Source organism: Pinus tabuliformis, chromosome Q (assembly GCF_031772625.1).
Source record: "Pinus tabuliformis cultivar Carrire ecotype Pingquan chromosome Q, CPIR1, whole genome shotgun sequence".
NCBI lineage: Eukaryota > Viridiplantae > Streptophyta > Pinopsida > Pinales > Pinaceae > Pinus > Pinus tabuliformis.
In genome coordinates this window covers 187147533-187161396 of record NC_142296.1, presented here as the reverse complement: position 1 = coordinate 187161396, position 13864 = coordinate 187147533, and positions in this window count along the sequence as shown.

The following is a 13864-nucleotide window of genomic DNA, read 5'->3' as shown; positions in this document are numbered from 1 at the left end:
TTGAAGCTTATGAGTAGGACCAGTCATAAATGGTACTTTTATCTTGACCATTTCTGCTTATATGTTAAAGTGATATACAGTTTTTAGTTGTTTATATGTTATTGCATGAATGCTTGAGTTATCATTTGGCACTTTTGTTCAGTGGTAGCTATTTATTTATGTTTAATGTATGAATAGCTCATTATGTGATATGATGTTCACAACTGTTTCGCCTAACTTTTTATGCGAAGTGGTTAATCTTAATTGATTTCCTTTCTCATAATTGCTGAGTGATCTTTATTACCAGTTGTTATTTGAAATTTCTTTAGATCGCATAATAGAAGAATTACATCCCGAGTTAGCATAGATTTAGATGTGTTTCTTATTAGATTACAATAGCATAGAATTAGATTAAAGTTTGAATTTTAGAATAGCTTAGATAGGAACTGTTAGATCAGCAACATCCAATTCTACACACACACACACCGATAGATTGGGAAACTGGTCCCATTATCCCCAATCAGACCTGCTATACCAAACGGATAAGGAGCTTCCAACCAAGGTCCGGACCGAATGGGTATCCCCCTCGTTGTCGACCTGATTTTTAGGGCTTCAGCACATATGAAACTTGGTTACCGAAGTATATTTTTACAAATCAATACAAAATTTTCTTCTATTCTTTTCCTGTTGAGCTATACAAGTGGATATCAAGGTTGACCAAAATGAAGAACTATTTTAAAGGTGTAGATCCAATAGTGTGGACTCCTCAACCGATATAGTGGCTCAGGAGCACAAACAATATGATCTCAAGGGTTGCCAATTTCTAGATTGATAGCATCTTGGGAGGATTCATTACTAAGTTCATCATAGACTCGACTATGTCCTACAAAAAAGTGAAACAATGATTCTTCAAAATACCGTGAGGTAAGTATTTAAAATCTCTAAAACTTTGGATTAAGATGATTCTATGTGAAAAGGGAGTTTTAGAGATGCAATCAGATTCGCAGTTTAGTTATGCTTGAAGAGAGAATAAACCTGAGCAAGAGATTAGAGTAACACGAAGTGGAAAGAGATATCGTGGACAAGACTCAAGTCCTTTGTATAGACTTAGTATAGTCCCCTTTTGAGTGGCTCTCAAAATTGAAAGAGAAGAAAGAAACTGTGATAACGCCTAAGTAACTTGGTGGTATTCACCCTCCTAGCCTAAGAGTTTGCAGAAGCTAGAATCCAGTAATAGCTATGGTGTTTTTGGCTTTCCCCCTACCCCTCCCCATCCTATCCCCCATCCCCCTCCCCTTAATCATCACCTCCCCCTCCAAGGAGACGTATGGTTGAGGATATTAAGTTTTTCATTTCCAAAGGAGCTCGATTAGAGGATTTGAAACAGTTTTGGTTTTTATGTGACGTTTATGGACTGTGAAGCAGATAAATGATGAGAATATAAAGAAAGCACAACTCATTACGATGCTTCGAGATAAAGAATTGACATTGTATATGAAGTATTCAAATAATTAGAAAAAAATGTTTGCAGATATTAAAACAACACTGATAAGAGAGTTTAAGAAGCCTAAGTCTGAGTCACAGTGCATCACCGAGTTGAAAGAGATCAAATAGAAACCTACTATGTATGTTTGGGAGTTTGATCATATTTTTAATTTGTTATTGGACCAAGTAATTTTTGAAATAGATCTGAAACAACATCAAGAATGGTTTATAGCTACGCTACTACCACATATCATATCTTCATTGATGGAACAAAATATAGAAAGTTTAGTCGAAGCTCGACAGATTGCGATGAAATTAGAATCTTCTCCTATAAGAGATATTAATGTACGCATGCAATAGATTCAGAATCCACTGGAAAACCTAATCCTAGAGATACAAGACATCAAGAAAAGAAAAGAAGTTAGAGAAGAAGTATGGTGTACGAATTTTAGATCAGAGGTCCATTCTAAAGAACAATGCCTTATCTTTAGGGATTACATGGCTTGTGGGGGACCAAATCCCTCAAATGCGGGATCCAGCCTATGGTGCGAAATACATAAGAAGAGAGGCCAACATAGTTCAAAATAATATTACATGTTACAAAAATATGTACAAACTTCGAGTAATCTATATTGCAAATTCATTAAATTAGTAGGACATGATGAGAATAATTGTCAGGTTTACAACATAATGATGGAATGCAGTGCTAACGCTTATAGAATGCAAGTAGAAGAACATAGACATGAGGACAATAGACAACATAGTGTTCGAGTAGTTTACCAAGGAAGAGGTTGAGGTGGTGGAGTTGTTCGAGGACGTTGATAGATCATTTTCTATAACTACGGCCAACTAGGTAATTTTACGAGAGACTGCCAAAACCTGACAACGACATGTAAGTACTGTAAATCCTTTGACCATGTATTTGAATAATGTCCTATACTTATGGAAATGATGCAAGAATAAAGGAATGAATAGCCGATGCAAAATATTCAAATGATGACTATTGAAATGAGGAACGACGAACCTAGAATTAGTATTTCCACTAGAAGTGGACCTGCGACTTGTAGTGATAAAGTGGATGAAAGGAAAGAAGGTGAAAGTGCATGGGTCATAAATATTGTTGAGAAAGTTCCTATTTGATATATTCAAAAAGAAAAATAAGTATTTATGGAATCAAAGAGCAGTCTTATGAACGTTGGTGCTTCAACCTCTAGTGCACAGCCACAGCCAAGCTCCAACACAGTTGTCACCTATTCAATTAAGGATGGAAAATCAAAAAAAATCTTCACTTTGGGAAGACTACCAGGTTTCACAATGCATATTGAAGGAGTCCATAATACTACCGATTTTGAAGTAATAATGTTCATCAATTATAATAACCCTTACCCTATATTACTTGGAATTGACTGGGAATTTGACAATATGTCCATAATTAATCTGAATAAGAGACAAATGATATTTGAAGGAAGCACTATGAAAGTAACTGGTCCCTTGGATCCATCAAAAGGAGTAAGATATATAGAATCAATAAAAGAATAACATTGCACAACTGACCTAGACAATATCTGTCAGATGACATCGAAGGAACAAGATTGTGTTAACCCTACTATAGAGGGCAAGTTGATTTGGGAGCGTGATAGTTCTTGTACGTCAGAATTAGAAGAAGATTTGGAGAACTGGAATAATAGGTTTCATGAAGTATCCATAAGGAATTGTGCAAGAATTACCAAATCAGTTCGTTGTATGATATCTTAGGTATGTAACCTGCCTTCTTATGATGCCTTACTGATGTAAACACTTTTCTTAATGATTATGAAGAACACGTTCCAGAAATTCAAAGGTTGTCAACCTTGGATATAGCCCTGAAAGCTACCCTTGCAAAATGGTGGAATGCACACAAGAAGAATATAGGAGGTTGGTAGGAATGTCGAAGATTGATGGGGATAAGGTTTGGATAGATAGATACAAAGATGGAGATAAAATATGATGGTGAAACTAATCCTTGGAAGCATATCTATCTATGCACTAGAACATGGAAGGAGATTCCACACCAATAATGGGTACATGGATTCAGTCATACATTAGAGACGGTCCCTAAGAACGAGTACCTAGAAATGGAGCTTCAACATCATATTGTGAACTTTGCAGATATGGTTGATGGATTTATATTAACCTTCAACTTTGAGGATGATTTCCCATACATAAATTTGGCCCTTCAGATAGTTAAGAAGATCATCTTTAAGAATGTAACCCCACTAGCATGGAAACAACCTGATTCAGTTGTGTAGATAGAAAATTCACTAGAGTTCTATAAACTTACCGCAGATGAAGAAGAAGACCCTCGCAACATCGAAATACAAGAGTCAGAAGGATACCACGAAGTAACTAGACATGAGCCAAACATACTAGATATAATGAAGCCACTGAAGACCATGAAGGAAAACATAGGATCAAAGAAGGAACCCAATTTTGCAAGAATATGAGACTATTGGGAAGAGGGGATAGTCATTAAAGTTAGAGAGTTACATCATGAATATCAAGAATTATTTCCCACCAAGTTTTCAAAGATGAAGGGTATAATAAGAGATCTAGGAGTCATGAAGATTCCCCTTGAGACTGATGTGAAGTCGTTGAAACAAAGACCTTATAGGATGAACCTGAAGTATAGGGAGAAAGTGAAAGTAGAGCTTGATAAGATGATAGCATTAGGAATTATTGAACTTGTAGAAGAATTAGAATGGGTGAGTCATATGGTGGTGCAAGAGAAGAAGACTCAAGGAGAAATTAAGACCTTTTTTGATCTGAGAAAGTTGAATGATACATGTTTACATGATCCCTTCCTTACCCCTTTCATAGATGAAGTGCTAGACAATGTAGGAGGTCAGGAAACTTACTCATTTACAGATGGATTCTTAGGTTATCACCAAATTAGGATTGCACCTGAATATGGCATAATTCCACATTTTCTATAGAATGGGGCTCATATCAATACACAATAATTCCTTTTGGATTAAAAAGTGGCCCTGCTATATTTTCTAGGGTGATGGTCACAAATTTTAAGGAATACATCCCCAAGTTTTTAGGGGTGTATTTAGATGATTGGGTAGTATTTGGATTTTTTAGAAAACATGTTGGAAGCTTATGAATTATGCTCGACACATGTAGACAATATCATATCTCTTTGAACCTAAAGAAGTGCATATTTTGTGTACCTCTCAGCATATTGTTGGGACATATTATCTGTAAGAAAGGAATAATGGTGGACCTTGCTCAGGTTAAAATCATTGTGAACTTGCATCCACCTAAGATAGTAAGTCAACTTCACACTAAGTTGGGACATATTGGGTATTACAGGAAGTTCATCAAGGGGTATGCTCAAATCACTATGCCTATGGAGAAATTTTTGAAGAAGGATATAACTTTTCAGTGGATTGAAGAATGTCAAAAGAGCCTCGACATATTGAAATAAAAAATGGTATTTTCACCTATACTACTATTCCCTTATTGGAATAAAGAATTCCATGTCGATGTGGAGGCCTCTTGTTTAGCTTTGGGAGTAGTACTGGCACAACCTAAATCCAGGAAAGATTGATCATCCTATAGATTTTACAAATAGAAAGTTATCTAAAGATGGAAAAACATTACACCATTACAGAAAGCAAATAACTGGCCATGGGATATGCTTTGTAGAAGTTTAGACGCTATTTTCTCGGGTCACACTTTAAAATGTTTACAGATCATTTTGCATTGAAGTATTCAGTTAATAAGACTAGCTTAGTAGGAAAGAGTTTTAGATGGTTACTGTTATTCCAAGAATATGACTTTGAGATCATTGTTAAACCGGGGCTATTGAATGCAGGACATGACCATCTATTGAGACTGAAAATAGGGGAAGAACCAATCAACATAGAGGATAAGCTCTCTAATGCGTAGTTATTTACAACTAGAGCAGAACATGACCATTTCATAGATATCATATAGGTTTGGATCACAAGAAGGGCCCCTTCAGAGTATACTACGCAACAAAAGAAAGTATTAGTGCTTAAGGTAGTTGAATTTTCATTAATAGCAGGATAACTATGTAAGATAGGACCAGATGAGATATTGTGTAGGTATGTTCTTGAACATGAAAGATAGATGATTCTAGGAGAGGCTCATGGGGCCGCAAGTAGTGGACGCTATGTAGGAAAAGATACTGCACAGAAGATTTTGAGAGAAGGCTCGTGGTGGCCTACACTACATAAAGATAAGAAGGAGTACTATCAAGCATGTGTGTGTTTCAAAGAACATGGAAGCCTTCCAGAAGAAATGAGATGCCATTGGTAACATAAGTTACATTATAGGCCTTTGATAAGTGGGCCATTGATTTTGTTGGACCAATTAACCCAGCTAGAAAGAGGACTGGTGTAAGGCACATAATTGCACTCACTGATTACAATAAAACATGGGCCGAAGCACGATCAGTAAGGGACTGTAACACATAGACTACTATGAATTTTATTTTTGAGTACATATTGCCTAGATTTGGATGCCCAAAAATTTTGATGTGTGACCAAGGTTCACACTTCCTAAATAACAATATTGAAGCATTGACTCAAGACTTCCAAGTTTATCACCACAAGAGTACCCCTTATCACCCTCAGGCCAATGGAATATTATAATCATTTAATAAGATTTTGGATAATGCAGTTACTAAGGTATGAAATGAAAATAGAGATATCTGGAACCTTAGAATTCTAGCAGTTTTATGGGCTTATAGGACTGCATGTAAAATTTTGATAGGTCAGACACCCTTTAGGTTAGTTTATGGGCAAGAAGTTGTGATGCACATGGAGTACATCATGCCTAGCTTGAAGATTGTAGCTTTTACGGATATGGAAGACCTTAATATAATTGAGGAAAGAATGTTGCAGTTGCTTGCTTTGGAGGAATATATATTTATAGCAGGATTCCATTAGCAGGTACAGAAAGAAAGAGAAAAGGCGTGGCATGACAGACATATTAAGACGAAGAAATTCTAGGTAGGAGACCTTGTTCTCCTTTATGATAGTAAGTTTGTAAAATTTCTAGGAAAATTCAAAATGCATTGGTTGGCCCCATACATTATCAAGAATATTACTGATGGAGGCATAGTTTAATTAAAAAAGCTATATGGTGAATTGGTTCAAGGAAGAGTAAATGGTAGTAGGTTGTAGCTATACAAGAACAACCCTTCCCCTACAACTTCGCTCTAAAGAAAGGAGAAAAGTCTTAGTGCCATCTATAGTTGAAAAAGAGCACTGGACTATAAACTATGGTGCGGAGAGAGTTTCTAGATTATGTCAAATTTCATAGGATCCTTGACGTAAGAGGAGTTACAGCACTACAATATGGGATGCGTCAAAGTTCATTAGGAAAAATATGGTTGTTAGAAAGAAAATTTGTTATTGAAACACATAGAAAGATGCATTTATGAGGATAGATTGCAAGGATCTAGCGATATATATGCAATTAGTGAACACAATATGAGCTAATCATGAGGTAATAAATTCATATTTGTTATAAAAATACACGTCCCACCCATATTTGGCACTTTTTTGTCCTAAGAGTTTGAATATTTCTATTGCAAAGAGGTCAGATTTTTTTTTCATGGATGTCATCACACCTAGACAATTTATTGCTATATTTAGTGAGAAGGGCTTAGCCAGAGTCATGGAAGCAGTATCTGATATTCCCGTAGTAGCATCACCACCTGCTGCAACATCACCACCCACAACAACATCATCACACATGCGATAAATATTTCCACAAAAGAAAATGACCAGAGATGAAAACAAAAAAGAAATAGGAAAAGAGACCTATTGAGCCTCACAAAGAGCTCAAACAGGTGAGAGCTAATGAGGAAGAGGTAGAGAAACGGAAAATGGAAACATATTGTGCAACATTTCCGTCGCCTCTCCCACTATATATTCCACCAAGAAAACCAGATGAAAAACCAGTGAAAGAGTTGAAGGATGCAAGGTATGGCAGCTTCACACCTTCATTGTTGGAGTTAGTGTGATTTAGGGGAGAAAACCTTTGGAAGATTCCACAACTGAAGTTTAGGAACAATGATTTCAATGACATAATAAAGTTCACACCGGATAAATACTTAAAATAAGTGCACTACCCTGAGAGTGTTGTGACAAGGTTAGAACCACAACAGTGGGTGGTTGGATTGGCATAGTCAGGTCTGTTGAATGCACAACACTTTGATAAACATCTAGGAGGCACAAATTGTGTGAGGAAAATACTCATGATGGTGCATAATGGATTCCTATGGATGGGGAAGAGGATTCCTATCGACCCCATGTTAATATCGAGAATAAAAATATCGCCTTATCAAGGGCTAGACCTTGTAGAGGAGTTTGTCGGGAAGGATCAAGACAAAGCCATAGCAGATAACATGAAGGAGAGGTTTGGAATGACGAAAGGGAAGTGAGGTTATGATACAAACTTGGTCAATCATTGGGTATTTTGCTTCACAACACATATATTTGCTTGAAAAATCATGAGGAAGTGTCAGACTAATGAAGTCCCTACATAAGTGGTCCCATTAGCTACGTAGTGCACTAATGGGGTTCAATACAACTGGGTCGCATATCTATGCGAAGAGTTTCTGGATGACTGTTGCGAGGATTAGGAGAAAGGTACTCCATTTCACTATGCATGGTTAATTCTGATAATTGTGATACTTGCACAGAGAGAGTTGGAAGATTCAAAGTTCCCTTTGGTACCCTTAGATGTTTCTGAAGCCACATGATATGCCTCATTGTGGTATACCATTGAAGCAACGCAAGCACGAGATAACAAAATGTTTTTCATTTTATACCATATGGACTTACACATGTTGGTGAACCAATACTCTTGCCTTTCACCAACACTATACGAGCAGTATATCTCGACCGCGATGCTTAAGGATGACTTCCACAGAATTTACATACAGGCTCACAGGGACACAAGGAAGACATGCCAGCCCCTTCAATATTTAGTGACAGAAGACAATGTCCTAGAACATTTATAATAGTGCCCTGCAGAGTGGTGTAACTTTTAACCCAGTATAGAAACTACCTACATACGAATTCTAAAAACATAAAATAAATAATGGCGACAAAATAACACATAAAAGAAATATACATATAGATTTTCCCCTACATCCCAAAACCGAGACTACTAGATTGATTTTTCATTATATTCCTTTCAATGTTACAATACATATATATACATGCCAAAGCATCCATAAACCCTAATCCATTAACCCTGGATTAGAATATTATTATAGTTCCCTTGACCGCATCTACAAAATACCATGGACCAAAAGCTATCGCACCCAAAACCATGTGCGAAATCCATGCACAAAACCATAGGTAGATCCGCCCACCTAATATAGGGTCCAAAAATAAAATTTCCTAGGGCACTTCCCTGAATCCGTAAAGGGGGGCTACCGCCCCACTCAAACCCCCTGACAAGGGGCACTGCCGCCCCCCCTATGACCCCCATGTTGTGCATTGGTGAAACAAATATAACACAACCCAATATTCTCTGACTTGTTGTTTTCTTTCCACAGAGGGCCACACAAGAGGTTAGTCATTGATCCAGACCTACAATGCCCATTTTTTCTCTACCCCAAGAAAAATTATCAGAGATGACATAATTTCTCAATGCATCTAAAGTATTCTTCAAAGTGTCCATCTTTACCAGAAACATTTTTTTGTCTTCTATCATATCCCTCACAAAGTGATACTGGACATCAATGTGCTTCGTCTTGGAATGATAAGCAGGGTCTTTTGGAAGAAAATTGCACTTTGACTATCACAGTCTATCCTTATAGCTTGTTGTACTAACCCCATACTTGAAAACAATCTCTACAACCAAACTTATTCCATGTCTGCATGAGTGGCTACCATGTATTCTACCTCTGTGATTGACAATACCACTACAGATTGTCTATTACTCATCCAACTCACCGCACCTCCAAATAGGTTAAACACATACCCACTTGTAGATCTTCTCTGATCTATATCTCTAGCCCAGTCTACATGAGAAAATCCATGGATTTCCAAAACTTTATCCAATCATAGTCTTCCTTGGTATCACAAACCATAATCACTACTACCACACAAATACCTGAAAACCCACTTAACTATTGTCCAATGATCCTTCCCTGGTTTTGACATAAACCTGCTCAGTACTCCCACTGCATGTGCAATGTCTAGTCTAGTACAGACCATCACATACATCACGCTACCGACTGCACTTGCATATGGAACACGGACATGTCCTCTTCCTCTTCTAGTGTCTTGGGACACTGTTCACCAGATATCTTTACACCTACAGGAATAAGAACCTTCACCAGTTTACTATCCTGCATATTAAAAATTTGTAGTATTGTCTCGACATACTTTCTCTGGTTTAACTAGTGCTTCATCTTTACCCGATCTCACTTAATTTCCATGCCCAAAATATATTTTGCAACACCAAGATCTTTCATGTCGAATTTGGAGGAAAATTGGGTCTTCAAATCCTGGATAATTTCTTTGTCATTTCCAACCAGCAACATATCATCCACATACAAGACTAGATAAATAACACAGTCACCAATCAATTTCAAATGCACACAGTGATTTGCTTTGCTTCTGGTGAAGCGAAGTCCCCATATAAACATATCAAATTTCTCATACCACATCCTTAGTGACTATTTTAACCCATACAAAGACTTTGTTAGCTTGCATACCAGTTCTTTCTTACCCTTCACCAAAAAGCCTTTAGGTTTCTTCATTTAGATCTCTTCTTCCAAATCCACACGAAGAAATGTTGTCTTTGCATCCATTTATTCTACCTCAAAATCTAAAGCAACAACAACATATAAAAGTAATCTAATAGAAGCTATCTTGGCAACAAGAGAAAAAATATCACCAAAATCAATTCCCGACACCTGGGAATAACCTTTTGCTACCAACCGAGCTTTGTATTTCTCCACCTTTCCTTTTGCATTCATCTTCTTCTTGAACACCAATTTGCTGCCAATGGCTTTCCTTCCAGCCGGAAACTCCACCAGATCCTAAGCTTCATTTTTGTTCAAATGCCATTTCATCAACCATGAACTCTTTCTAGAGTTTTCCATCCTTAGAATCTACAGCTTCCTTCATAGTTCTGGGATCATCATCATTAATAGATAAAGAAAAATTTGAACAGAAAGTAGATGGACTATACCTTTTTAGCTACATTCTTTCTTGAATTGGTCTTCTCACAACTAGAGTTCTTGGCTCTTCATCTTCTGATTCCTCTTCAGATGTAGAGTCTGATTCTTCCTCCTTTAGCTCAAACTCTATCTTCTGAGGTTCCTCTGATGGGACTTCCTTTTTAATAACATCTTTGCACCACTTCTCAGTGGTACACAACCTTCTTTATTACTGGGTTCCAAATCTTATAGCCTTTTAAACCATCCTTATACCCAATAAAGATGCACTTTTCAGATTTACTATCCAACTTTGTTCTTTTCTCCTTTGGAACATGTACACATGCATCACATCCATATACCCTCAGATGTAAAAGAGAGGGTTTCTTACCAGTCCATACCTCTTGTGGAATCTTATCCTCCAATGCTGATGAAGGTGATCTGTTGACCAGGTAACATGTAGTCTCCACCGGCTCTGCCCAGAATTCCTATCCTAACACGACACCACTGATCATACTTATTGCCCTTTTCATCAACATCTTGTTCATTCTTTCAACAACTCCATTTTTCTCACGTGTGAATGGAGTAGTCTTTTGCTGTTCTATACCACACTTCTTACATAATCCTTGAAATCCCTTCTTGCAAAACTCTCCACCGTTATTTTTCCTCATCGCCTTTATCTTCTTCTCTGTCTGTTTTCCATCAGAGCCCTAAATTCTTTAAACCTCTCAAAGACCTCAGATTTCTTCTTCAGAAAATATATCCATGTATTCCTTGAGAAGTCATCTATAAATGATACATCGTACAGAGACTTACCCAGTGATGGAACCTTCACAGTTCCAAACACATCACTGTGCTCAAGCTCTAATATATGTTTCGCCCTCTTACCACCCAAAAGGGAAACTCACTCGATTCTTCTTCCCATATAGAAAATTTTCATAGAAATAAAAATCCGGTGAGCTATTACATACCTTCTACCATACCTTTACCATGAAGTATTCAAAGGCCCTTCTCTCCAATATGTCCAAGCCTTTGATGCTATAGCATGGTATTTTCTCCAGAGACCACTACATTTTCTGCTCCACTTTCAGGAACCACAGAACTATTGCACCCATCAATAAGAGTTCTACCATGAATCTTGTACAGAGTTCTAATCTAAACTCCTCACATCAATACCAATGCTCCCGAACCATCTTACAGGTATCTTTCTCAAACACTCTTTGTACACCTGCATCATCCAACTTTCTTAGAGAAATCAGATTTCTGACTAATGCAAGAATATGCAAAACACCTATAAGTGTTCTAATCCTTCAACCTTTCAACTTCAACTTGAATTTTTCGTGACCAACGATTATATCCTTCCTTTCATTCCCCAAAAAGACATCACCACCATCATATTTATCATACTTGAAGAGCCACTCTCTACTGGGAGTGAAGTGAAAGGATGCACCTAATTCAATCAACCATGCCTCATGATCTACATGTGTACTTCAAGAAGAATCCAAGTACACATCCGCACCTTCATCTAAGGTGGTTTTCACCTCTGCCAAAGGAGCATCATCATATCCCTTTCCTTCCTCAAGAGCTTTAGCTTTACAATCCCTTTTGTAGTGCCCTTCCTTTCCGCATTTCCAGCACATATTTACAAGTTTTCCTGTATATTTAGATCTCCCTCTAGACTTAGATCTCCTACTCGACAACATATTTTTGTTTCTATTCTGGGACCATCCCTATACAAACAACGAATCAACATTCTGGCTCTCCATATTTTTCCATCTCATCTCCCCCATTAGCAAGGCCGACACTATTTCATCAAATTGCAAGGTAGTTGCATTGCCACCTATTGCAACAATCACACTATCCCACGAATCTTGTAGATAACACAACAAACTAATGCACTTATCTTCATCTGAAATTTTAATATCAACAGATAATAACTGACTTACCATAGTATTAAATGCGTTTAGATGCTTTATCACCGAGTCTCCATCTTTCATCCTCATCTTATACAACTTTTTCTATAGGAACGACTTATTCACAAGAGACTTAGATTAGTACAAAACCCTAAATTGTCCCACAAATCCTTCATTGTAGCTTCCCCAGATATGTTCAGCAATATTGAATCTAAGACACACGATCGTATTGTTCATTTTTCCTTCCGATCCAACTTCTTCGATTCTTCATTGGACACTCCCGTTGGTTTAGTACTTGGATATACCGCGATCCACTAATCTTTATCCACCAATAGATCCTCCATATTGAGTTTCCACAACTCAAAAATATACCCATTAAATTTCTTGATCTCTATCTTTCCACTGCTCACCATCTTCTTTCACCACCAGAATGGATCCCACAGATCACCCACTAAAGATGGTCTACACAGGCCTGAGAAAAACCCCTCAGCAGCAAAGTCGTCCCCCTGAAGCCAAAACAACTCTAATACCAAATGTAGGCATTAACCCCATATAAAAATTACCTACATATGAATTCTAAAAATAGAAAATAAACAATGGCGAGATCATAACACACAAAAAATATACACAGAGATTTTCCCTTGGATCCCAAAACCAGGACTACCAGATTGATTTTTCTTTATATTCCTTTCAATGTTACAATACATATATATACATGTTGAAGCATCCATAAACCCCAATCCATTTACCCTATATTAAAACATAACCATAGTTCCCTTGACCATATCTACAAAATACTATGGACCGAAAACCAGCATGCCCAAATCCATGTGCGAAATCCATATGCAAAACTATAGGTAGGTCCACCCACCTAATATAGGGTCCAAAAAAAACCCTGGGGTTCTACCTCGGACCCCATAGAGGGTGGCTACCAGCCCCCTATGACCCCCCCAATGTACATTGGCGCAATGAAAGATTTTAACACAACCCAACAAATCGATCACTTCACTGGAGACAAAGATGGAGGATACTCTGACATACGAGCACATGATGCATTTCAAGGAAGCTAGTGGGAAGGATAAGGATAGGAAAGAATCATAACAAGAGGAGCAATATGACAAGGTTCACCAGGATCCTCCTAAAGGTGATGACAAGAACCGAGAGTCTGAAAACAAATAGATAGATCTAGTTGTCGTAGAGAAGAGGAAGGCACACGCCGAAACTGTTGCAAAAAGAAAAATTAAACAGAATGAAAACAATACAAAGGACACAATGCCATTGATGGAGACTT